Genomic DNA, 27,571 nt, shown 5'->3' with positions numbered 1-27,571 from the left:
CGGAAGACTTCTTAGTCTCCACATACAACCCAAAATAAGATTAAAAATTTCAAGAGAAGATAAAAGGATATTGGGATTAAGGGAATGTAGTGGTAGAACCTTCACCCACTACTGCACTCACTGCTACGAATGGTCCTAACGTGTAGCAGTCCTCATAAAGAGTCTGGACATCTTTCAAATACAGTAATATGAAGCGAACACAGATTTGCTCCTCCAAAAGGTTGCGTCCATAATGCTTCTAAGGGATCTATTTTGTTTGAACACTACTGAAGTTGCTACCGCTCTAACTTCATGAGTCTTAACTTTAAGCAAATTTAGATCATTCTCACTTAAATGAGAGTGAGCCTCTCTAATCAAAAGTTTAATCAAATAAGACAACGCATTCTTCGACATAGGTAAAGAGGGCTTTTTAACCGAACACCATAAAGCCTCTGAATTACCTCGCAGCGGTTTGGTTCTATTTAAATGAATGAATGATTTAAAGTTTTCAGGCATCCTGACATCTAAGGTCATTGACGCCGGTAACATTTAATTTATGTATACAAAAGTAAAAAATGAAATAAAATAAAAAATTAAAGAGTATTCAATTAAAATCATAAAAATTGAATGTCATAAAAGTTAAATATTTTTCAGAAGACCTGCTTCTGAAAGAAATCTAAAAATGCCACTTGCATGGTAGGACACATCATTTCCAAGAATCTTGGCAAGGATGAACCTGCCACCCTCACCTCGAGCCTCAAACAAATATCTATTCCGCAAGATGTTATAATTGGGGCATTCGGTCAACAAATGCCTTACTGTTAAGAGGTACTAAACAGTTGTCACAAAACGGTTGGTGTTGGCCCTTCAGCAGAAACTCATGTGTCAACCGAGTGTGACCAATACGGAGACGACAAAGAGACGTCTCCCATTTTCGGGGCATCATATTATACCTCCAAGGAGATATGTCATTTGTTACTTCCCTCATTTTATTGCCATCTTGACTATCCCATTGCTGTTGCCATTTATTGCAAACCAATTTCTTGATGTCAGGTAAGAAATCATTACAGGGAATGGGATACCTTCTTGGCAGCAACTCGGATGCAGCCTCCTTAGCCAGTGAATCTGCCTTCTCATTCCCGGACACACCTACATGTGCTGGAACCCAACAAAATTGAACTGTTATACCTCTCCGTCCAATAGGGAAAAGCCATTCTAAAATCTTTAAAACTAGAGGGTTATTAGAATTAAAAACTTCCATAGCTTGAAGGACACTCCTTGCATCACTAAAAATTGTAAAATTACCCTCCTTCTCCAACGCTATTTTCTCAATAGCAGTTAATATGCCATACAGTTCGGCAGTAAATATGGAAGCGGTCAGAGGAAGTGCACCTCTACAATTAAAACCATTACTATGTACTCCAAATCCAACGCCAGCATCAGATTTGGAGCCATCAGTATAGATAAAAGTTGATCCTCTATGTTCTTTAACATGTTCATTAAAAAGAGACCTGGCTTCTATGTCTGACATATTCTTCTTATCTCCAATAAAATATTTACAAAAAGATATCTCTGGTAACTTCCGTGGAGGCGTTGATGATACCTTGAATGGAAGTACCTTATTTCTAATTATATCCAGACTATTTAATAATCGTTTCACCCGAAAGCCATAAGGTTGAGGAGATTTTGGGTGCACCTCAAAGTATGATGCTTGTCTTACAAGGCTTTGGTTCTATTCAAATAAAATTTTAGAGCTCTAACTGGGCACAGAACTCTTTCAACTTCATTCCCAACAATTCCAGATAGACTGGGAAGTTCAAACGATTTAGGCCATGGACGAGATGGTAGTTAATTTTTTGGCTAAAAAACCAAGTTGAACCGAGCATACTGCTATATTAGCGGAGAAGCCGATATTCTTGCTGAAAGCATGTATCTCACTAACTCTTTTTGCAGAAGCCAAGCTCACAAAAAAAAGAGTTTTGAGCATAAGGTCCTTAAGTGAGGCTGAATTCAATGGTTCAAACCTGTCTGACATAAGGAACTGAAGGACCACGTCCAAGTTCCAAGCAGGAGTAGAAATATGACGCTCCTTAGAAGTCTCGAAAGACTTGAGAAGGTCTTGAAGATCTTTGTTATTAGACAGATCCAAATTTCTATGCCTAAAAACTGAAGCTAAAATGCTTCTGTAGCCTTTTATGGTAGAGGCAGAGAGCGACCATTTCTCAGATAAAGTATAAAGTCTGCAATTTGCGCTACAGTGGTACTGGAAGAGGAAATAGAGGAGGACTTGCACTAGTCTCTAAATACCTCCCATATAGATTGATAGATCCTGATGGTAGAGGATCTTCTAGCCCTCGTGATCGCTCTAGCTGCCTCCTTCGAAAACCCTCGAGTTCTAGAGAGTCTTTCGATAGTCTGAAGGCAGTTAGACGAAGCGCGGGGAGGCTTTGATGAAATCTTTTTACATGAGGCTGACGCAGGAGATCCATCCGTAACGGTAAACTTCTTGGGATGTCTACCAGCATAGAAGTACCTCTGTGAACCATTCTCTCGAAGGCCAGAGGGAAGCAACCAACATCAACCTGGTCCCTTCGTGAGAGGCGAACTTCTGAATCACCCTGTTTAGGATCTTGAACGGAGGGAAGGCATAGATCTCTAGGTGAGACCAGTCCAGCAGGAAAGCGTCTATGTTGGCCGCCTCTGGATCTGGAACTGGAGAGCAGTAAGTCGGAAGCCTCTTTGTCTGAGAAGTCGCAAAGAGATCTATGGTGGGTTGACCTCATGTCACCCATAGTTTCTCGCACACATCCTTGTGTAACGTCCACTCCGTGGAGATAACTTGTCCTCTTCTGCTGAGGCAGTCCGCTAAGACATTCATCTCTCCTTGCACGAATCTCGTCAAAAGAGAGATGTTTCGAGCTTTTGACCAAGTGAGAAGGTCCCTTGCGGTGACGAAAAGGGAGTGGGAGTGAGTGCCTCCTTGTTTCGAGATGTATGCCAAGGCCGTGGTATTGTCTGCATTCACCTCCACCACTTTGTTCCGAACCAGACTCTCGACACTCCTTAAAGCTAGATGAACTGCCAAAAGTTCTTTGCAGTTTATGTGAAGACTCTTTTGGTCTGTGGACCAAAGACCCGAGCATTCCAGATTGTCCAGTGTCGCTCGCCAACCCAAATCCGATGCGTCTGAAAACAACACATGGTTTGGGTTCTTGACCGCAAGAGAAAGACCTTCTCGAAGTCTGATGTTGCTGTCCCACCAAGCTAGACATGTCCTGACTGAGTCAGAGATCGGAATAGAGATCGTCTCTAAGCCCTTCTCCTTGTTCCAATGGTGGTTTAGGTGAAACTGGAGAGGGCAAAGGTTGAGTCTCCCCAGAGAGATAAACTGCTCCAGCGGTGAAAGAGTTCCCACGAGGCTCAACCAAACTCTCACAGAGCAACTGCTTTTCTCTTGCAAGTGACGGACTTAGAGCAGAGCTTGCTCCATTCTTGTGGCAGACGGAAAAGCCCGAAAAACTCAACTCTGTATCTCCATCCCCAAATAAAGAATTGTCTGGGATGGAGTCAGTTGCGACTTTTCTACGTTCACTAGGAGACCTAACTCTTTGGTCAGGTCCAACGTCCAATTGAGGTCCTCCAGACAGCGATGAAGGGACGACGCCCTGAGTAACCAGTCGTCCACATAAAGGGAGGCTCTGATCCCTGACAAATGTAGAAAACTTGCTACATTTCGCATGAGCCTTGTAAAAATAAGAGGAGCAGGGCTGAGGCCGAAGCACAGTGCTCAGAACTGATACACTACCTTCCTGTACACAAACCTCAGGTAATGTTGAGAGTTTGGGTGAATCGGAATGTGGAAGTATGCATCCTGCAGGTCGAGAGAGACCATCCAGTCGCCTTTTTTCACAGCTGCTAAAACAGATTTGGTAGTCTCCATCGTGAATTTTGATTTTACAACAAACACATTGAGAGCACTTACATCTAGCACTGGCCGCCAACCTCCTGTGTTCTTCGGAACCAGGAAGAGACGGTTGTAAAAGCCTGGGGATTGAAGGTCCGAGACTTTCACCACCGCCCCCTTTTCCAACAACAGAGATACTTGATGTCACAAAGCCTGTCTCTTTGTCTCCTCTCGATACCTGGGAGAGAGGTGTATCGGAAAATTTACAAGCGGAGGTCTTTGTACAAAACGTGTTTTGTAACCCTCCTCCAGTAACATAACTGACTCCCGGTCTGCACCCCTCTTCTCCCAGGCCTGCCAGAAGTTCGTCAATCTGGCCCCTACTGCTGTCTGAGGTCGTGGGCCGTCAGACTCTGCCAAGTGAGGATCTGGATCCTCTTTTCTTACCTCGTTTGTTATCCGGACGAGAGTTTCCCCTGCTGGGGGCTCTGCCACGAAATGGAGGAATAAATCTTGCAGCTGGCATGTCAAACTTGGGTTTGGCGGCATAAGAAGCATGTAAAACCTTGCGCGCAGTCTTGGCCACCAAATCGTGCGTGTCCTTTAGAGCAAGAGATGACGCGATATCTTTAATAATATGTTGAGGGAACAGAGTAGTAGATAAGGGAGCAAAAAGAAGTTCTGACTTCTGACAAGGGGTAACCCCTACAGAAAGAAAAGAACACAAGGAATCTCTTTTCTTAAGAACTCCTGCTGAGAACGTAGACGCCAGTTCATTGGAGCCATCCCTTATGGCCTTGTCCATGCATGACATTATTTGAATAGTAACATCATTGTCCGATGGAGAGACCTTCTTACTTAAGGCTCCCAGGGACCAATCCAAAATATTACATACAGTACCTCGAATGCACGAAAATGACAAATTCGAAGATAATTTGTATTTTTCCTAACCATACAAGCCTTAGCTATTTACATTGGGTTTACCTTTTAGCGCAGCTGAAATGGCGAGCCATTAGAAATTAACGAGGGTGTATTACCCCCGCGCTAGTTAGCGGGGGGCGTAGGGGAGTGGTAGCTAGCTACCCCTCCCCCCCCCCCCCTCACACACCGGTGAAGCTCACTTTCACTTAGAGGTAGGACTTGTCTTGGGGGACGGGGCTGGCGGGCAAATATGTGTAAATAGCTAAGGTTTGTATGGTTCGGAAAAATACAAATTATCTTCGAATTTGTCATTTGTTCCGTAACCGAAATACAAACCACGCTATTTACATTGGGTGACTTACCCCTTAGGTAGGGTGGAAAGTCCCCAGCCATACTGGCTTTGGCTTTACCCGGGGACTCAGACTCCGAGTGAGTCACACTCGAGAAAAGGAGTCCCTGCACCTCACAAGTTCCTTGCTCCGCAAGGAACCGTGTGGCCTACATAAGCTTGTGTGTGAAGGAAGAAGTGTGACCCGTCCTAGGCAGTTGACCTTGAGTTCCAGAAGAAACTCTGGGTTAGGACGTTCCCAATATCACCTCATCAGGGTATGGGGGACGCGACAGTATTGACTCAATACTCGGAACACAAGGAAGCATGGTTTACCTGCAGAGGTTCGAGGTCAGCTATGCAGAGACCAGGATGCTGCTTCCCCGTAGAGGGGATGATGAAGAAAGAAGTAAGGGCCAGACATACTTCTTTCGTTCATGCAGACTAAAACCTGATAACAATGCCCTCAACCTTCTGCTACCTGTCCAAAAAGGAGCCTGAGGTTAGACCAGCTGTTGTGTAGCCACCACAGAGCGATAGAAAACGTATCGAAACTCCTGTGGGTCACGCCCTGCAGTAAGCGGGCTGCGAAGGTCATTAGACGCTTCCAGACTCCAGCTTGTAGCACCTGCGTCACAGAGTAGTATTACTCGAAGGCGAGGGACGTTGCGGTGTATCCGACATCGTGCTGTAGGGCGACGTGACGGGGGAGGGTCTGGAGACAGGTCCAGATGAATGTCCTTGAGTCCGAGCTGAAGAGGTATACTGGTGACTCTCCCCCGTGTCCTTCTTGTGCTCTCAAACCGGCTGCAACTGAGGACAAACTGCAGCTGTTCCCAAAGCTAACCTCTCGATTCCTTTACTGGCAAGAAGGAGAAGGTTTTGGGAAATCAGATACAGAATGGTGACTCGAAATCTTGAAGGAATTGGACCGAAGGGCCGGGACCCCAAGATTCTGAGTCTAGCCAACAACTCAGGAGCGAACCTGAATGTTGCCTTCCCCTATTCCTTAGAAAGGGCGGAGTCGTACGAGACCAAGAAGATTGCTTACACACTGGCCGCGGCCAGAGTGAGCAGGAGACCCAAGACGGAATACGATCAGAGGCCTGACGTAAAGGGTCTTGAGAAGATCTCTTAAGGGACTAGAAAGTCCGAGCCATGCTCCAAGTTGGAGGTCTCACTCCGACTAGGGTAGGGACGTTCGCAGCTTCGCATGAGCAAGGAAAGGTCCAGCGGGAAGGAAAAAGTTATTCCTTTTAAGCCTGAAGGTCAGGGAAAGGCTGAGCGACAGGCTTCATTGCCGAGAGCGGAAAGGAGTTTCCTCCCGCCGAAAGGCAATAAGACCGTTATTGCTGGAGGAGAGGACTCAAGGGAAGAGGTATATCTCCCACGACACCAACCACCGAAGACTCTTCACTTCGCCTGCAAGACCCCTGCGGATGACTATCGCAGATGACGCGACCTCCGTCCCGCGACTGTAGCGGGGTGTCTCTTTTTGAGGAGGAGGCGTAGTGTCTCCAGGCATGAAGACGAAGCGACGCCCCGGCTCGTGAAAGATGTTGCAGTGTGGTTGTTTGAGTAGCCTGTGCTGTGGGAGAAGCTCTCCCGGGAGTTCCGTCAGGGGATGCAGAGGGTCCGGAAACCGTTCTACGCATAGTCCCAGTGGAGCTCTCAGGGCCATTGAAAGGTTGACAGACAACCTGGTCTTGTTGAGACCCATTCTCAACAGACAACAAAAGAGGGAAGACGCAGGCGTTGATGTTGTCCCACCATCACCGGAATGCATCTTGCCAGAGTCTCGGGGTCTGAGACTCGTGGGAAGAACAGCGGAAGCTTGAGGTTCCAAGCTGTCGCGATCAGGTCCCCCAGACCAGGACTTGCTGGATACTCAAGACCAAAGACCCCCAGGTACACTCTCTCTACGAGGCTCTGCTCGGATAGTCGGAGAGAACATTCCTCTGCCTGGAATGAGAGAGCCGATGGTGGTATTGAGAGTATCTCAAATCATCTCGGAATCTCTACTGCAAGATGCGAAGGTGTGAAAATGCGTCCCCTGCTGGTTAGAACACGCCAGAACCATGAAGTCGACGCGCACGGAGCGACTCGGCAGGAGCTGTAGGATCTGTAGCGGGGACAGACTACGGCCCCTAAGCCTGCCTGAATGATGGAGAGGTAGCCTTCAGGTCCTGACCATAGGCCTGGACCGGAACATGCCCCCCCCCCCCCTTTCTTTGACGAGTCCGAGAACAGCATAAAAAATGTGGGGAAAGGACGAGAATATCCACTCCCATCAAGAGGTTCCATAGGTCAACACCCATTGCAGGTCTAAACGTTCCGCTGGTCCCATAGGGGCCAGAAAGTCCGGTTAATCGTTGCTTTGAAACCACCGGAACTTGGACCGCCCCCACATGGAACTTATCCTGAGGCGACCGTTCGGAACTATAGACGGGTCAATGAGGAAAGGAGAACTAGGAAACGTTCCAAGGTAGGGCTGAAAGCTCTGCTTGACTGAGAACAGGTACTGCGAGTCTCCTCAGCCTTGCCACAGTCAACTGAAGGGAAGGCTCGGAGGAGGTGGCAACAGAATCTGGCATCCCCAGGTGGTCACCCATCCAAGTACCGACCAGAACCGACGTTGCTTAACCTCGCTGGACGGACGAGAAGCGGGGTTTCCAACGTGGTAAGGCCGTTGACTCAATATCATGGCTAGATACTCCAGATGTTGAGGCAGAAGAAAAGGCTCCTAGCAAAATACCATGAACCCCCACCCATGGTAAGCATCCGGAAGCTTGTCCCGGCGCTGAAGAAGGTCGAACCCGACCTATCGGAGTTGACCAGACCTACAAAAGGCGAAGGAGGCTGAAGCCTGCACCTGAGCGGCCATGAGGAAAGCAGGGAGAGTTCTCTGGGGAAAAAAACCTGCGATGCCACGGCGGGATCGCCACACTGCATCTTAAGCAGGAATACCTGCAGTCTAGGCTGAATTCCACGAGCTTCCTGGAAGATGGATGGAATGGGAACTGAAAATACCCGTCCTTCCCATCCAGGGCCTAAGGAGTCCTGTCGCCTCGTTACCAGTCTGATCGATTCTGCTGTTCCACGCTGGACGAAGTTTGTTCGACAAACTTGATCAGGGCCGAGAGGTCGACTACGGAACTCCCGTCTCAGATACTTTCTTACAAGAAAGGATCGACTGATGAAGCCGGGGGTGAAGCCGTCGATGATCCTATGGAGGACCTTCTCCTAAGGCATGGATCATTCTGCCCAAACGGGCAAACTCTTGCCGAACCTATGGCATAGAAGTTCAGAGACACTGAATTCGCTGACAGAGACGGCAGGCGCGATATCCTTAGTTGATCACAGAGATCGTGCAGGAATGGGCATCGGGAAGCTGTCATCCGGATGAGTAACCTTAGGCATCCTCCCAGCGTGAAACCTGCAAGGGGGAGGTGCCAATCCTAGAGTTCGTGAACTCTACCGCTCTCTCTAGGACTATGCCCCCCCTGGGAGAGCCTCCCGTGCCATCTGTTCCTGACAGGAGGGAACTGCAATTGGACACCTTGTCTCAGTTGTCGTAGCCGGTCCGATAACTTAGGCCGACGTGGCTGAAAGAAAGAGGCGCTGAAGCCCTGCAGGGTCTGGAAGAAAGCGCCTTAGAGGAGTGAAAACGGAAGTCGACTTCCTCCGCAAAGCAGCTGTCTATGTCTCTGTCCTTGGGCACAAACAGACTCTTCTCAAGGATGGAAGGGTATCTGAGGTTGTCGACATCCACGGATGAGACACCACAAGGGAGCCCTCGGTCATTGCGTCCAGATGGTCCAACATCGAGCTTGCCCGCAAGTTCGATACTTGACGACGAAACGCCAAGGTGCTTGAGCCCGAGAGGAGGAAAGTACCCATCACCTTCCTGTAGCTTCCTTGAACCAAACCTCGGGTCGTAACCGAGGAGGGAAAGGACCTGGTAAGCCCCTTTCACGAGATGGAGAAGAGGAAGGGGTAAACAGTCACCCCTTGGCCGATGGAGAAATCTCGAACGGAAAGCCCCCCGCCAAAAATCCTTCCAGGGAATGACGGGGAAGGGCTAACCCAGGTTCTGGAAAGAAGAATGTTGCTTAGAACTCCCTGAAGATTCTTCTTATTCTTGCATGTGCCATGCTCTGCGTTTACGGGGTGAGGCCGTGTTCTGGAAATACGCTCCAGAAGACTCGCCAGGCTGGCCATGCTGTGAAAACCCCAATGGGAATCGCGGTCGCAATCGCCCTGGAGCTCGCGCGATGGTAAATCAATGATTTGCGCGTGGGCGAACGTGGAAGCGCCCATGCGCGGTCACGCAAGAACGCAAACGAAGGTGAGCGAAGGAGCGCAGAAGGAGGGCGAGCGTGGTAGGAAGGGCGAGAGCTGGTGGAGAGCGAGCGATAACCCATAGGCGAGCAATGGGTACTGCAAGAATTAAGCCGACGTTCATGCGAAAAAAACACCGCAGGCTCGCGCGACGGAACCCCGCAGGCTCGCGCGACGGAACCCCGTCCGTCGGTTCGCGCGACGGAACCCCGTCGGTTCGCGCGACGGAACCCCGTCGGTTCGCGCGACGGAACCCCGTCCGTCCGTCCGCGCAGCGGAACCCCGTCCGTCCGTCCGCGCGGCGGAACCCCGTCCGTCCGTCCGTCCGCGCGGCGGAACCCCGTCCGTCCGTCCGCGCGGCGGAACCCCGTCCGTCCGTCCGTCCGCGCGGCGGAACCCCGTCCGTCCGTCCGCGCGGCGGAACCCCGTCCGTCCGTCCGTCCGTCCGTCCGTCCGTCCGTCCGCGCGGCGGAACACCGTCCGTCCGTCCGCACGGCGGAACACCGTCCGTCCGTCCGCACGGCGGAACACCGTCCGTCCGTCCGTCCGTCCGTCCGTCCGTCCGTCCGTCCGTCCGTCCGTCCGCGCGGCGGAACACCGTCCGTCCGTCCGTCCGTCCGTCCGTCCGTCCGTCCGTCCGTCCGTCCGTCCGTCCGTCCGCGCGGCGGAACACCGTCCGTCCGTCCGCGCGGCGGAACACCATCCGTCCGTCCATCCGTCCGCGCGGCGGAACACCGTCCGTCCGCGCGGCGGAACACCGTCTGTCCGTCCGCACGGCGGAACACCGTCCGTCCGTCCGTCCGTCCGTCCGCGCGGCGGAACACCGTCCGTCCGTCCGTCCGCGCGGCGGAACACCGTCCGTCCGTCCGTCCGTCCGTCCGTCCGTCCGCGCGGCGGACCACCGTCCGTCCGTCCGTCCGCGCGGCGGAACACCGTCCGTCCGTCCGCGCGGCGGAACACCGTCCGTCCGTCCGCGCGGCGGAACACCGTCCGTCCGTCCGTCCGCGCGGCGGAACACCGTCCGTCCGTCCGTCCGCGCGGCGGAACACCGTCCGTCCGTCCGTCCGTCCGTCCGTCCGCGCGGCGGAACACCGTCCGTCCGTCCGCGCGGCGGAACACCGTCCGTCCGTCCGTCCGCGCGGCGGAACACCGTCCGTCCGTCCGTCCGTCCGTCCGTCCGTCCGCGCGGCGGAACACCATCCGTCCGTCCGTCCGTCCGCACGGCGGAACACCGTCCGTCCGTCCGTCCGTCCGTCCGCGCGGCGGAACACCATCCGTCCGCGCGGCGGAACACCGTCCGTCCGTCCGTCCGTCCGTCCGTCCGTCCGTCCGTCCGTCCGCGCGGCGGAACACCGTCCGACCGACCGTCCGTCCGTCCGTCCGTCCGTCCGTCCGTCCGTCCGTCCGTCCGTCCGTCCGTCCGTCCGTCCGCGCGGCGGAACACCGTCCGTCCGTCCGTCCGTCCGCGCGGCGGAACACCGTCCGTCCGTCCGTCCGTCCGTCCGTCCGTCCGTCCGTCCGTCCGTCCGTCCGTCCGTCCGTCCGTCCGTCCGCGCGGCGGAACACCGTCCGTCCGTCCGTCCGCGCGGCGGAACACCGTCCGTCCGTCCGTCCGTCCGCGCGGCGGAACACCGTCCGTCCGTCCGTCCGCGCGGCGGAACACCGTCCGTCCGTCCGTCCGTCCGTCCGTCCGTCCGTCCGTCCGTCCGTCCGTCCGTCCGTCCGTCCGCGCGGCGGAACACCGTCCGTCCGTCCGCGCGGCGGAACACCGTCCGTCCGTCCGCGCGGCGGAACACCGTCCGTCCGTCCGCGCGGCGGAACACCGTCCGTCCGTCCGTCCGTCCGCGCGGCGGAACACCGTCCGTCCGTCCGTCCGTCCGCGCGGAACACCGTCCGTCCGTCCGTCCGTCCGCGCGGCGGAACACCGTCCGTCCGTCCGTCCGTCCGTCCTGCCGGCGGAACACCGTCCGTCCGTCCGTCCGCGCGACAGAACACCGTCCGTCCGTCCGCGCGACGGAACACCGTCCGTCCGTCCGCTCGACGGAACACCGTCCGTCCGCACGATGGAATACCGTTTGTTCGTGCGCGGGCGAACATTGGAGAGCATGTGCGCGGTCGCGCATGAGCGTAGGCGTGCAGGCACGTGGGCGTGCGGTCGCGCGGGCACGTGGGTGAGCACAGGCGGTCGGGAGACCGATGACACGTAGACGGGCGATGGCGCGTTGACGAGCGATGGCGCGTTCTGGCGAGCGATAGCCCGTAGGAGAGTGAAGGAGCGTTGGCAAGCGATGGCGCGTCGGCAAGCGACCGCGCGTTGGCGAGCGGAGGTGTGTTAACAAAACGCTACCGCGCAGGTGAAGAATCGCGCGGGCGCGTAGGCGATTGCCAACGCGAGTGAGACTAGTGATGCGCTAACAGAAGGCACGCAGGTGCATCAGGAAGGTGAGCGCTGAAGCAAGCTGTTAATCAGGCGATCCTAGACGGTCAGAAAACCGTTGGCGCCCATTGGTGCGTGGCAGAAAAGGGCGCGCAGATGTGCGCTGGCAAATGAAGAAAGCTGGCGCACAGAAGGACAGAAGTAAAGGTGAGCGCTGACGATCAGGAGGAAGATCTACATCAAGACTCAGCTACCGGAGATCGTGGTCCACAGCAGGCGAGCGCTAGATCGCTACTGATGGTGGTCAGGGGAACTGACACACGTGGCAGATCGATGGCGATCTTTGACACGTAGGAGATCGCTGACAAGCAGGTGAATGTTGACGCGTCTAAGGTCGCTGGCGAGCTGGTGATCGCTGACGAGCAGAAGGCAATGCGTGGAAGCCTGCGCGTAGAAGAAGAGTCCTTGACCCAGACCTGAACCGAAGTTCTAGATCACGAGGGCGAACGTGGGCGCACAGGGCGCGTAACAGGAACCAACAGGAACAGCAGAGATGATCATCATGAGAGCGCTGATGAACAGGAGCGCGCTGACGAACAGGAGAGCGCTGACGAACAGGAGAGCGCTGGCGAACAGGAGAGCGCTGGCGAACAGCAGAGCGCTGGCGAACAGGAGAGCGCTAGCGATCAGGAAAGCGCTGATGAGCAGGAGAGCGCCTGTGCGCTAACACTGAGGAGGAGCAGGAGAGCAGAAGGGCGCGCAGGGGAACCCTGACACGCAAGGGAAGAACCCCCATGGGAGGCAACCCTTTGCCCCGAAGGGATCGTTGTCCGTCGGGAGACTGATGTCCGTCGGAAGACCGTTGCCGGTCCGCCGGGAGACTGCTGTCCGTCGGAAGACCGTTGTCCTTCGGGAAGACCGTTGTCCGTCGGGAAGACCGTTGTCCGTCGGGAAGACCGTTGTCCGTCGGGAAGACCGTTGTCCGTCGGGAAGACCGTTGTCCGTCGGGAAGACCGTTGTCCGTCGGGAAGACGAGGTCAGACTGCTGTCCATCTGCACCAGGGGTGGAAGATCAAGAAGAAGGAGTTGTAGGTTGCATACGGAGATTCAAAAAGGCGCCTCTTAGCACCCATATAGGGAGATGAGAGGCCCTTACGATGAGGCGGACGGTGAGCCTTACGGCGAAGAAGGCCAACAGCAACAGCAGCAGAAGAATCCTCCGAAGAGGAGTCTCTATGAGTGTACTCTCTCGCGAACGAAAGAGAAACACTTCGTAGAAGAGACTGGTCAGCCAGTGACCTAAAAGGAGCAATCCTCCGAAGAGGGGCTCCTGCAGTTGCCCAGCCCCTTGAGCGAAACTGCAGGTGCGACCGCTCAGCACCAAGAGCATAGTCGCACGAAAAAAAGGCAAGAGAAGAACCCCCAAAAAGGGGAAAAACTCCAGCCTGGACAGGAAAAACTTCCCTCGGAAGGAAAGTTACCCACCCAAGGAGGCAAGCCTCCTGAGAGTTCTAAAATGAACTGGAGAGCTGTCAATCGTCACGGGAGTACTTCCAGTAGAAGGAGACACTCCCGACGAAAATCCAAAGGGGAGGCAGAAACAGCCGAATCCCCAGGCCTCAAGACAGTTCACACCGTTGCCATATTACAGAAACGAACTAGATCGGTAACTGTAAAAAAATAAAACAAAAATCATTAGTACACATTCATTCCCCCGGGAAGGCTCCGAAGAGGAATCCCGAGGGAAAGGAAACAAGAATTACACAACAGGCACGTGCCCTCACAACCACTTACACTCACGGAAGGAGAGCTGTAACCAAAACAGAATTATAACAATTATAATTATGTAACTATGTAATTATGTAATTTAAAAATGAATGAACACTAAAGAAAGAACGAAAACCCCGAAAGGAATCGTTCTACAAAGCTGAAAAATTAACAAATACAAATAGATTCATAAACTAATTGAGACAAAACGTACGGCGTAGCAACCCCCCACACGGGAAGGAAGCTACAAGGGGCGTAGTAAACGTAGTAAAAGGGTGAACGACCTCAAGAGAGAGAGAGAGAAAGACCGAAGTCAAACTCGACCGCAACCCATAAAATTACACCGTGGTGGCCTAAACTGCCGAAGGCTCCACGGAGATATCGTACACTACACACACAACACTGAAAAGGAAACTTACTAATTTCTATGCTAAAATATATATACAAACATGAAAAACTGTTTACATATATATTGAGTAAAAGAAAAGTAAGTGATTAAGTAAAGACAAAACAAACAATGGGTGCCAAGCGAGGACAAAGACAGAGACGTCTATCCCAGTCCGAGCCAAAAGTGAAAGTGAGCTTCACCGTTGTGTGAGGGGGGGGGGAGGGGTAGCTAGCTACCACTCCCCTACCCCTCCGCTAACTAGCGCGGGGGTAATACACCCTCGTTAAATTCTAATGGCTCGCCATTTCAGCTGCGCTAAAAGGTAAACCCAATGTAAATAGCGTGGTTTGTATTTCGGTTACGGAACAAAACTCCTTTAAGGAGATGATCCAGTTCTGAGGATGACCAGAAAATCTTCGAGCGTTTCATGGCTAGACGACGAGAAGAGTCTACTAGGCTTGAGAAGTCTCCCTGGGCAGAGGCAGGAACTCCCAAGCCGAGAACTTCTGCTGTGTCATACCAGACGCTCGCGCGAGAGGCCAATTTAAAAGGGGGAAAGGCAAAGGAAGACTTTCCTAAACTTCTTCTGGTTTCCAACCAGTCTCCCAGCAATCGCATGGCTCTCTTAGAGGAGCGAGAGAGAACCAACTTCGTAAACGAAGGAGTCGAAGAAGCCATGCCTAGAGTAAATTCAGACGGCGGCAAACGTGGAGCAGCAGTTACAAAATGATCAGGAAAAACATCCCTAAAGATATTCATAATCTTTTTAAAGCTAAGGGATTGTTGGACAACCCTAGGCTTCTCCTCTTCTGACTGAATCCCCAAAGGAATATTAGCTGAAAGGGGATCATCAACTTCTTCAGAAGGCACATCATCTGACAAAGGTAAAGTCTTGTGAGATGGAGAAAAGTCAGAATGACGAGACAGTAAAGCCTGACAGGCTACATCAACTTGAAAATGAGCCGCAGTTAAAGTCGAGGGGACGACGTCACGTCGAGACTGCGAAGACTGATGTTCTATCACACGACGAGATTGACGTGACTGACGTTCATCGTCACGTAGGGACAGAGGCGACTGTTGTTCTATGTCAAAACGAGACTGCGGAGACTGACGTTCGACGTCACGTCGGGTCAACGGAGTCGGCCGTTCAACGGAGTCGGCCGTTCAACGTCACGTCGGGGCTGCGGCGATTGCAGCTCAATGTCGCGTTGTGCTGCGGAAACTGAAGTTCAAAGTCTCGGGACTGACGTGACTGACGGGAAAATACGTTCTGAATCACGTTTAACCGCAAAGCTGACATTAGGGATAACGTCAGAGCGACGAGACAAATCTCGCTTAGGAGGTTGAAGACCTGAATCACGTTTGCCAGTACCGTGACGAACCGCAAGTAAAGGATCCTTACGCATGGGAACATGATCGTAAACTTCCATTATGGAGGAAAGTTTTAACTGCATATCTTGCAAGACGCTTAACTTAGGGTCAACAGAACTCAAAACAGATCGTGAAGTCGGTAACGTCTGTGCATGCACTCTCAAACTCAATGTCACGTTTGCGCTTAATAGGAGAGTTATCCTCCGATGAAGGAATACGGTCGGGGCTGTCCCAATGACTACAGCCAGGACGTTGGACCTGTCCTGAAGGGACTAAATTACGCTTCAACGGTCTCGAAACCTTACGCCAAGACTTTTTAAGAAACGAGTCATCGGATGACGAGGAGAACTTCGTCTCTCCTGTCTTATGGTAAGGACGTGCTTGAAGAGCAACGTCTTGATACCTTTGAGGGAACGTCTGTTCGTTGGTTAAAGCCTCTCGCTCCCTTAGGTCCTACGACATTCCTTCTCCCAGGGGTAGGGGAGCCTGAAAGAGGTCTCGGACTAGGCAAGCGACAAGCACGAACAGACGAATCCTCCGGCAAAACACTAAACACATTTGTTGCACTTTTCACTTTATCACTTTCACCCTTCAAAATCTTTACGTCGGACATAAGTTGATTCCTGTCCGAGTCCAGCGATTCGACCTTCTCACCCAACGCTTGAATAGCCATTAACATATCTCTCATAGAAGGTTCATTAGTGCCAATAGGGGGTTCTAAAACTACCACTACAGGAGGAGGAATAGGTTCAGGGGCATGGGAAGAGGAAAATTCTTGAGATCTAGAAGAGCTTCTTCTAACCCTATCTCTTTCGAGTTTCCGAGTATATTTATCATACTCCAACCACTCGAATTCAGACAAAACAATACATTCCTCACATCGATCCCCTAATTGACAAGGTTTACCCCGGCAATTAATACAAATAGAATGAGGAACGATGGAAGCTTTAGGAAGACGTTTATTACAGTCTTTAGAACATTTACGATAGACAGGAGAAGGGTCAGCCATTGTGAAAATTTCAAAGAAAGTCCAAAAATAAAGCCAAGTTCAGCAATAATAATCAAAAAAGTAATTCAAGAGTTTTATCGGAGATAAACCAACACAGAGAAAGCAATAAAACCATGAACAAGTACTTCACCAATCAGTTGAAAACTTTGAGGTTAAGCACGAGCGGAACCAATGCTGTCATTACAACCGACAGAGAAGAACTGAATTCCTGGGGAAATATATGCGGTATCTGGCCGACAGTCGGCGCTAGTGTTCACACCCCGCAACCATCATGGCGATCGCTCGCGAGTTTTTGGAATCTGTCGACCATCGGAGACGTAAGCTACATATATATTCACCGGCTAAGTTAAATATTTAAAAAATATATGTTTGATTTTGTTTTTTATATGATTAAAAAATGTTTCTGAATAATTTTGCTTATACCTGCTTTGTTTATTTACACAATTTTAAAACAAATGCAAAACTTTTCTGGAGCAGCACCCCCATTCATTTTAGCCCTGAGCCACCACTGCCCAGCACCATAATTCCCATATTTTTAACTCTATCACAAATTTGTATAAAATAAAGAGTAAATATAGGATACTGTACTTTAATTTCTAGCCAAATAAATGAACCCTATATTTTCCCTAACAACCATCTTGTGTTTTATGTATTCCTGACCATGATAAGTGGGGCAAACCACCCATTCATAAGTTTTTGAGCCCCCTTATACAAAGACAACTATGGGGGACCCAGTGGGAAACCGGGGTTTCTTGGGTGGGAAATGTCATAAACGAGTAATTTGCAGCAATAATAATGGTCAGAAATGCAAAATAAGCACAAGATAACCAGTTGGAAAAATATATGGCTCACGTAAGTGGCTGAAAACAGGCCAAACCGTGATTATTTCTCACTTTTGAGATTTTTAAAAGGGTACAGAGCCTAACAAACCCACCTAACCTAACCTAGTAGTTCCTAGGTCACAATACCTAGCCAGGGGGGCAAGCCGACCAGAACCCCCTTCCCAGGCCATAGCCCCTATTCGGGGGACAAACGCCCCGGACACCCCCTTCCCAGGTCACAAACCTTCTCAGGTCACAAACTCTAGCCGGACACCCCCCCCCCCGGGTCACAAACTAAAACTAAATCACAAATAAATCCTTACATTATGATAAAGTAAATCACAAATAAATCCTTACATTATGAAAAAATAAATCACAAATCATTCTTTACCTTCTGATTGAAAAAAACATTATTTTTTTTTTTTTGTCTTGGCAATCTTTACAAAAGCTTTGCAATAAAAATGTGCTGGTCTTCCCAAAAAATTAAGTTAGCCTCGGACCTTTGGGGCATTATTTCGCAGTTATTTTTTAATTTCACGAGTAACAATAGGTTTACACTGAACGGAGAGCATTTCCATCATAATCAACTGCCGACATAAATGAACTTACACTATATTTTGAAATAAATTGATGAAATGTACTTCCTTCAAGTTCCCTCTTGGAGACGTCTTTATGTGATGGTCGTCAAGTTGAAATTGAAGGGAAAGGTGGAAAAAAAATGGCTGTTGTAGAACAACATCCGGGAACTTAAGAAGAAGTACTTGTAAGCTGTTAATTGGTTTTAAAAAAAACACCTGACAAATATGTCACTGTAAATGCACAGACAGCTCCCAAAACCATGGGAAACAACGCATGCGTATTAAGTCCCCTTCAGTCTCTCAGATGTAAACAATGTAGTGAAAAACATACTTCACATTTTAATTGACCGATATGTAAGTTACTATGCACCAGCCCTATTAAAAATATAGATAAAAATACCAAACTGGCCAGCATTCGTCCATTTCTTATAGAGAATTCCAGTTTTGCTAGTAGTAAAAGTATCATATATTTACCAAAAACAGTTCAGAATGTTAAATACAAATAGTAATAACTTATCAGAAAGATATGGAATTCTTTTGAATACTTAAAATAACGCTCAAATATTAGCCCAAGCGGCTGTTATGCCAAGCACATCAATGGACCACTTGCCAGAACAGAGGAGTAATGAAATATTATTAAATTGCGAGTGAAGCGAGCCAAGGCCGAGCAAAAACCAGATTAATTAGATAATATAATGCCAAAATACTAGCTCACACGGCCATGTGCATAGCAAAACATTCTTCACATCCACAACATAGGAACAATGATTTAATGTTAAATTGAGTGCGAAGCGAGCTGTGGCACAACAAAAGCGAGTAAATAACTCTGTTAGTTTGGCGTACCAACATACAGGTAAATATGCACAATTAAGTAAAGAGGTTCTTGTAGTACTGTAAGCTATGATGAACACTGGTACAAACGACTTCATAGAAAACGGTAAGTAAAAGTCCCGTTTTCTATGCGTCTGGAAGTTCTTGCATACAAAGGCTCCAGTGTTTTGATCGTGTTTCATTAGGTTATGTTTTGATTACGGTAACTGTTTTCTTATAACAACAAATGGTGGAAACAACAAAGTTCATTTAAATATCCATTTAGACATGTACACGGAAATTGAAGCCTTTGTATAACGATAGAAAGGACCTCCCACTTGCATAGAACACTGCATAACTTAAACTACCCCAGCTAATCTAACTACAATCTGTGTCCTCACCTACTTATCTAACGGCCTGCGACAAGCCAAACTGCCGTATTCTTAGTACTGTAATAGGTTGTAAATAAGAGATTAATGAGGAATGATCGTCATCATACATACAAACCCACCCCTTATATTTTAATGAGTTTCAAATGTTATTGATGAAGATACCTGTCAAAAAGGCATGGCTTTTCAGTTAAGGTAGTCGACCCACCATAAGTCAAAAACTATAGACTTCCACCAGAAATCGTTATAAAAACGTTCAAAACACCACAAAATACACTGTATTACAGTGATATTGGTATTATTACAGTTTCATCCATTATGGGAAATTTATTATAATAATATATTTCCCGAGTGAAGCAAGTCTTTTGTAGTATTTCTGTAAAATATTATCTGTCGCAAATGCCTAGTTCTTTATATATCGACGATCAAACTCATGCTACTCATGTCTTCCTCCCAGATTTTTTCTAAGTCTGTTGTTATTGTTGACTGTGTCTTGTATTTGCTTAAATGAGCCCTGTAACCACTATAATCCGCTGACAAACTAGGCCACTATGAAGTCTTACACGTTTGGCCAATCACAGCGCCTGTCCACTATGACGTCATACATGTTTGGCCAATCACAGCGCGACAATACAACTGCGCAACAATACATTTTCTTCCCAGGCATTTCATTTCGTTCTTAGACATGGAGACCATAGAAAGCACGTCATCTCAAGAAGTTGAAATTCCATCTTCTTGTCCTGACTGTTTCCTAACTTACAATGAATTTGTTGAAAAACTAGTGCATTTGTGCCAAAGACACAATTTAATTTTACAAAATAAAAATTGTCCTGCATGCCAAGGAACCTTCCCAACGGCTTCACGTTTTCCTCAAAGCAGCAGCACATCTTTATGAACCAACAGTTTAAGGTAAGCTTCATTAATTTATAGAGTATATTATAATGGTGATAGTATAACGATGTATACAGCAGTACCATCACTTTGGATTTGGTTTGATGGATGTGTTAGGTAGTGGCTGTAAGGGGGGGGGTCGCAGGGGCTAGGCCTAGGTAGGGGTACAGGGTCCTAGGTTAGGTGGTTGTATTAGGTTCGGTTGTGTCCCGAAAATCACTGTGGCCTTAAGGGGGGGTCGCAGGGGGGGTCGCAGGGGGGGCGGAACCCCCCCCCCCCCCCCCGGTAGGCCTAGGTAGGGATACAGGGCCCCTATGCTAGGTTAGGTGGGTTTTCTTAGGTTCAGTAGTGCCCTGAAAATCACTGTGGCCTTAAGGGGGGGTCGAAGGGGGGGTCGCAGGGGGGGCGGAGCCCCCCCCCCCCGGTAGGGCTAGATAGGGGTATAGGGGGAGGGGTAGTGGAAGGATAATTATTCATTTATTGCAAATATCATTTGACGCCCCCCCCCCAACCCCGGTTCCCACCTGGTGTCCCCCATAATTGTTGGGATGAAGTAGGCTCTTTCTGCATTCTGGAACAACTTGTTGTTTTAACTCCAATTACATAGTAAATCTCTAAATCGGATGGTTTGCGGTCAAAATAAACGTTAAATTCGTTGAAACTACACTATTTCTGATGCAACAAATATATATTTATTCCAGTTTCCCCATAATGGATGAAACTGTAAATTTACCGTGATATTTTCTACAAACCGTTTGTGGTACTATTCTATAGTTTTACCGACGTTCAAACCCAAAAGCCTAGCCTATACCAGAAATAAACCACTTCTCATATTTACATTCACATTGGCTAGAACATAGGCCTAAAAAGAAACTACCTTCCTTACACAGGCTGTGATTTCTTTTTTAAATATAAAGGAATTACACAAGATTACTCACAATGCTGTCCTCGCAACTGCCCTGGGGATGAACCTATCATAGGCCTAAACTTTCGAATTCTAAACATCACTGTGCTCTCTTGAAGTCTTTAAAACAACACCTCACTTATTAAAATAAACTTCGCAACGAGCTTACATTAAGCTTACAGAAACACCAGTTAATTCGCAAAGGAACGACCAACACGGAAAGTCGGAAACAAGGATGATGCATAGCGTATTTACATTACTAGTAAACCTTCCGTAGGTCCTGTTGCCACGATTCCTTAGTTCCTTTGTAACGACTCCTCGGTCCTCTGACTAGCTGCTATCTTTAACGGGTTTCTATCGCCAAACATTCTTCTTTTAGGTGTAGTAAACGCATTACTCATTTTGGCTTACCTATTACATTATACTGTATGAGGAAAATTTTTGCTTACATCAATTGGATTGAACAATGACTGAGCAACTAGGAAGCCTTTTCAAGAAATTGATAGAGTTAACCGAGAAGCAACTACGGCGATTAGAATCCAGGATTATAATCCAATAATATACTGTACTATTTTATATAAGTAGGTTAGTCGATTTTCTATTTGTAGTGACTATGAAGCAAAATCTAAAAATAAAAAAAAACATTTTCAATTCTTAAGAAAAAAAGACGGTTTTTAATAACGTTACTATAAGAAGTAGGCTAAAGACAAGAAGGGGACTCGAGGGAATCGATTGGAATTTAGACCCATGTTTGGGAGGTGTGGTACTGCAATCGTTGTAAAAATTTTCATTCCTAAACGCTGTATGGTAAAAAAAATGGCAATCATTAGTTTTCCTCAAAATTATACAAGCCATCATATTTAGACGTATCGAAATAAGAAAAGCGAAACCGTAGTTTGTACTTAGAATGAAGCTAGAACATTGGCTGAGAACTTACAGTACGTGCTAACGGAAATGAAGATTCCTAACTTTATCATTATCATGAGCCACGGCCATCAGTAAGTATATAAGGCATCACATAAAAATTCCATCTTGTTTTAGTCTCATTTTAAAACCTGGAAGTGGTTCTGGTTGATTCCTGGTTCCTAAGTTTTCACTCCGCAAAATACGTTTGCGGCCACTCTCTCACATAATAGATAGGTGCACAGCTTTTAAGCTTATACTTATTACTGTAATTGAGATTTCTTATCTGTACCATAAACAACATTCTTAATAAGAATCTAAATTTTTAAGTCTATCCCATTCTACCTTAAAATCAGTTGGGAAAATACTCTCTTATCAGTTTTGGCAACTTTTTGTTTGGTATTCTTAAAATCTTCTTTCATATGCATTGTCCTACTTATGTACGCTACCAGATCCCTGGTAGGATTTTGCAACATATCTACTTTTTTATCTTGTTCCTTTAATCGTGTTAATTTTGGGCGTGAAAATGGATGTTCTGTATTATCTTTTTTATATAGATCACACATATCTGTATATTTTCCCCTGAAATCTGCTTTTAGCTTGAGCATATTTAACCTTGCCTTCATTACAAGGATTGTATTATCCATATTAATTTCTCTAATATAAGGCTGCGGGCCATTTCCTTCTGTAATTTTTTTTCACCCCTTTCTTGTTTTTTTTTTCAATAAATTCCTCCATCTTTTCCACAAAAATCTTCTCAATTTCTTTTTATCAGGGTCCTTTTCCCCCAATTGGTAAAGGATAAAATTGATAGTTTCTGACCCCTGTCCTAAGAAGCATAGGAAAAATAAACAGATGAATGAAGTGATATGCTAACGCTATTTACTAATAACACACACACACACACACACACACACAGCCAGAGAGAGAGAGAGAGAGAGAGAGAGAGAGAGAGAGAGAGAGAGAGAATCTGATTTATGACTCTGTTCTTCAATCATTCTCCCGGAATTAATTTTATGTCCGCTTATTCTAGATCTCTCAAATACCAATTGATTTAATATCTTTAGTACACCATATCCAAAACTTTCAGAAACAAATATGGCTTGCTTCTTGCTAACTTTGGATCTGAGAGGAATTTAATTTTACTCAAATAAAGGGAAAGATATTTTTTTCCAAGTAAAGGGATTTTGCTTTGGTTGGATTCTATAATTCTTCAATCTTTCGTATTTTGCTAAAAAAAAAAAAAGTGCGTATACAGCAAGTCTAGGAAGTTAGGCTTTATTTTGAATGTGTTAATTTCATAGGACAAATGATTTTTAGTATGTATGTGCGTATTGTAGATTGCTACGCATGATGGCCTAGCCCGGACAGTGTGCCTTTAGGCAGCCCCCTAAGTAGATATCATGCAGGAATAAATATACCTTCTTACACTCTTCTTCTTCCCCACTGTTATCCCTACATTAACGGGTCTGATTTAGGCATGGTTTAAAATTTGACAGATGGCTTTTACGATCGCATGCCCTTCAAGTCATCAAAATCAAACCATTGTTCTCTAGTCTTGGTTAGTGCCATAACTTCTGTACCATGGTCTTCCACTGTCTTGAGTTAAGAGTTCTCTTGCTTGAGGGTACATTCTGGCACACTATTCTATCTTATTTCTTTCTCTTGTTTTGTTTCAATTTTTGTAGTTTATATAGGAGATATTTATGTTGTTAATGTTCTTAAAATATTTTATTTTTCCCTGATTCCTTTCCTTACTGGGCTATTTTCCCTGTTGGAGCCCCTGGGCTTATAGCATCCCCCTTTTCTAACTATGGTTGTAGCTTAGCAAATAATAATAATAATAATAATAATAATAATAATAATAATAATAATAATATTGGCGGTGGTCCTAGCCTTTGACTTAATACGAGGCAGCAGTTCTACAGTTATTGAAAGTAGGCCTAGCCTTTTGCTAAAAAAACAAGACTACAATACAGCACCTGTCCTTCTAATCGTATTCTACGACACGCAGGATGTACGTTGGTAGTATTCTTACATCTCTACCACAGGATCCTTAATATATTTTCTTTTCTCATATTTTTCCCTTCCTCTTAATTGGGAGCAAAGAGCGAGTGAGTAGATTAAAAAAAAAAAAAAGCTTCTGTCTACCAAACTTTTGGTAGAAAAAAAGATGGTTTCTGACCCCTGTCCTATGGAGTATGGGAGAAAAACCGATGAATGGAGAGAGAGAGAGAGAGAGAGAGAGAGAGAGAGAGAGAGAGAGAGAGAGAGAGAGAGGGTGGTTATTAATATACTGTACAGTATATCATCACTGCCAGTAGTTTCAATCGCCACCATCAGTATAAGATGCTGGAAAGTTCTTGTGAGTGAATTTCCGGCCTAAATTAAGAGGGGTTTAAAGTCTAAACGATTTTCGTTACGTTTTTATGTACGCCGCACTACTCCCCAAAGGTAAATCTAATATCATTGAGTAAAAACAAATTGTGTTATCATGGTTTTTTGACGGTATATAATCAATATCACGGCTTGATAACTACTATGCAAAACTTTCACCTTCTGCTGTTAGGACCGAGTAAAGATATATTGGTTAAGTTTCACTTCTCCAAGATGTAAAAACACAATTTTATACAGGAGAATTCTCTACAAAAGAACCAATGTTAATTATCAGCTTAAGCTTAATTCCCCATGTGGTAAAGTTATCGGCATAAGTAAAAAAAAAAAAAAATAGAATAACATGTTATTCACTGACTTCTACTAAATATAATTACTTTTATCTTTTACCCGGCCGGATTTCGAAAATCATTATAACTCTGTGATCATACTTTTATCTAATGGTAGATTCGAAGTTTGCCCACATGTAACATGATGCTATATTGCCTAAGCAGCTAGAAGACGGTTTTGCGTGACATACTGAAAGAGGTGAAACCATGGACTTGAAGACTGTAGCCGTCTATTTCCAACAGCTAACCAGGAGCGCCAACGAACAAGCTGAGTGATTGTACCACTCTTAATGTCTAAGGCTCGCTTCACACAAGAGAAAGAAACAATAAGCACACACTGTGCAAGCTTGGATAGAATCAGTTTGTGAATTGAAGAGTGGTAGTGGAGTGGTGCTTGTATCTGAAAGACTTAAACTCCAATACAAACAAAGAACGACCTTTTTTTTTTAGATAAAAAATGCACATTCTGCATAAAAGATGAATAGAAGGATAAATGGCTATTAAAATTGGCGAAGTTCGCTGAATTTCGTTCAGCGGAAAGCATACGAATAGCAGTCAGCTTGAGAAAACAATTTTACAAAACTAGTCTGCTTGCCGGAGACCTCATAGCTTTGGATGCAATGAATTCACTCTAATAAACTATCGTCAAGATGAATCTGCTCAATTAGATGATCAACTGACGTATTACAAGACACTGGAAACTGAAGCATTCAATGGTGTTTTTTTTTTTTTTTTTTTAATTTTCATTAAAGCCAAGGTTGATAAAATTTACATTTGTTGTAGATATTATGCAAAGATGCATTGAAATGTACGACGCATCATTTCGAGTATCTACCAGCAAGAATTTGAGACGCAACATGGAAGATAAAATCGATAATATTAGATTTCTTGGTGCTGATGGGTCACTTACATATTATACACATAATAATTAGGCTTGAATCTGATTCTGGCTCAGCTAGCACGGGTCACAGCAGAAGATGAAAAACCCAAAGAAACAGAAAAGAAGTTTGCTGCACAGGAGAAAATGCATAGATATGATTTCAAAAGCCATTATGAAAGAAGCGCTGCACCTAAAAGACACAATGCCCTGGGCTCCACGTTCAGAAGGTCTAAGTCACCGACATTTTTTCTTACTGAAAGGAATTCTAATGGTATTGCAGATCAATCGGTACCGCACGACGTAGAAATACACGCTGAAGGGGACTCTGCCGTTCAGAGCATCGTGTGAAGGGTTTCATTAAGCTTTATTGATTTCTATGCTACACGATTTTCCGGTGCGGGAAAAAAACCGCTCGTGTGAAAGAAGCCTGATCTATGTGAATCTACGGAAATCAAATCTTTCAGCACTGACGAAAAATAAGAAGTGATACGTCTACAGCACCCTTGAAACGACGTTGGTAAAAACAAATTATTCTCGTTTTTAAAGAATCGCTTTCCAATCATATAATTTCTAAACGTGGTGTCCCGGGTTAAAATAACACATAAATCGCCGAAAGTGCACAAAATCTGAATGGAAAATACCATAGATAATATATTAATTTCCTTTGATACCACTTTGACCGTCTAGCCACGAGGCACAAATTTAATTAAATTATCTTAATTTGCAGATTATAAAACATACTTTTTTTTCCTCAACAAAGAAAGCCTAAAGCCTATCAATTAAGATCAGAGTAATAACTAAGAAATGAATACAAAATTCTAATGATTATTAACTGTAAATAAATAGGAAACTATTAAGAGCAGCTGCATTCAATTTTCATAGAGCGTTATATAGTTAACTCCACCTTTCTTATGGTAATATGGAAACGGGAAGCGAGTTATGTATTCAGGCCTAAAAGTTCAAAATATAGGACTACTACTGCTATTGAAAATCTGTCGCCAAGAAAATCAAGGCCTCCTTTAATAAGGCAGCAGTGGAGAGCAGCGGCCAAATTATTATCGGCATCAAAAGGAAAGGGAAACTATTTTAAAGCGTAGTTGAAGCGAATTTCCATTTAATCTGATTTATGTAGTCATCTTTCATAATAAAAAATAGGAGGTAAAATAAAAAAAAATAGTTAATGGGAACACGGCTCCTAATTAAATTCATAGAGATACGCGTAGGAAAAAATAGATTTCCCATTGGATGTATAATTTATGTAATTGCACGCAATTAAACACGAAACAAGCAGATCAGCTTGAAACATATAACATCTCACAAGCAGAGATATATTTAATTTGTGAAACTTAGCTTACCAAAAGGTATGTGCACATCCAGACTTCTTTAATAATGGCGACGTAGCTCGACCTTTTTAGATATAAAATGCGTATTATGCAAGAAAGATGAATTTCGACTCTGGTCGTAATTTATAAGCCTTTTTTTTTTTTTTGTTTGTTAAGGAAATACAATAACAGAAATCTGAAATCGAGTTCATCTTTCCTTACGAAACGTTTATGAGAATTAATCATAATGTATCATCAATATTAAATAGAAGGAGACATGTGGAGAATATATCATCATCGTATTTCTTCATTCATAATCATTTGTTTGGGCATTTTGAATAGCAGGAGGCAATCATTCCAGAAGTCTAATAAATCATCAGAAATTAATTTCACAGAAAGAAAGTACAATTAAATCCACGCTCGGACATTAATTCTGAAACAGCTTTCGCAATAATTCAACAGATTTATGCAAGACCTTTATAATGCATCGAGGGATTATCATATGAAAGACGCACAATAAAATATTCCAGTGGGACTAATCATATAAATGATTTTACATTAATTTACGTCCTACGATTAATTTCAATACTATTTCGAATTAAAACAACCGTCACATGTCACTACACGACATCTGCAATGGCAAGAAAATTTCGGAAGGGAAATAATTACATTATTCATATCAAGAAAAAAAAAAAAACTTGCAATAGAAATCGGGTGGAATTGAAATTGAAGACAAGATGCCAGTTATATTCTCGTCAATCGCAGAAATCTTGCAACCAAAAGCTTTGGATACATATTTTCCAAACATTTCCAGTAAAAAGACATTCTACTATTCATAACTGAAAACGGGTGTCTTTGCCAGCTGTCCATAGCATATGTGGAACCAACTCTTTTACTGGAAAATCGTTACCAAACTGCTAAAAGTAGATTTATTTTGAATCGGAAACACTTTGGACATCATAATA

The 27,571-nt window shown here is 46.0% G+C and overlaps 1 long non-coding RNA gene and 1 pseudogene across 1 annotated transcript in view; both read right to left on the bottom strand.

The window, feature by feature from the left end:
- LOC137642684 (uncharacterized) overlaps positions 1-21,070 on the bottom strand; it is a 1,000,516-nt gene extending 979,446 nt beyond the window's left edge. The window contains exon 1 of the long non-coding RNA XR_011044842.1: positions 20,813-21,070. This is a non-coding gene — a long non-coding RNA (uncharacterized lncRNA). The remainder of the gene's footprint in view (positions 1-20,812) is intronic.
- On the bottom strand, positions 7,708-7,826 carry LOC137659207 (5S ribosomal RNA; annotated as a pseudogene).
- Positions 21,071-27,571: the final 6,501 nt, after the last annotated feature.

This window comes from Palaemon carinicauda, chromosome 1 (assembly GCF_036898095.1).
Source record: "Palaemon carinicauda isolate YSFRI2023 chromosome 1, ASM3689809v2, whole genome shotgun sequence".
Classification (NCBI taxonomy): domain Eukaryota; kingdom Metazoa; phylum Arthropoda; class Malacostraca; order Decapoda; family Palaemonidae; genus Palaemon; species Palaemon carinicauda.
The sequence above is the reverse complement of the archived record's forward strand: the minus strand, read 5'-3'. Positions and strand labels throughout refer to the sequence as shown.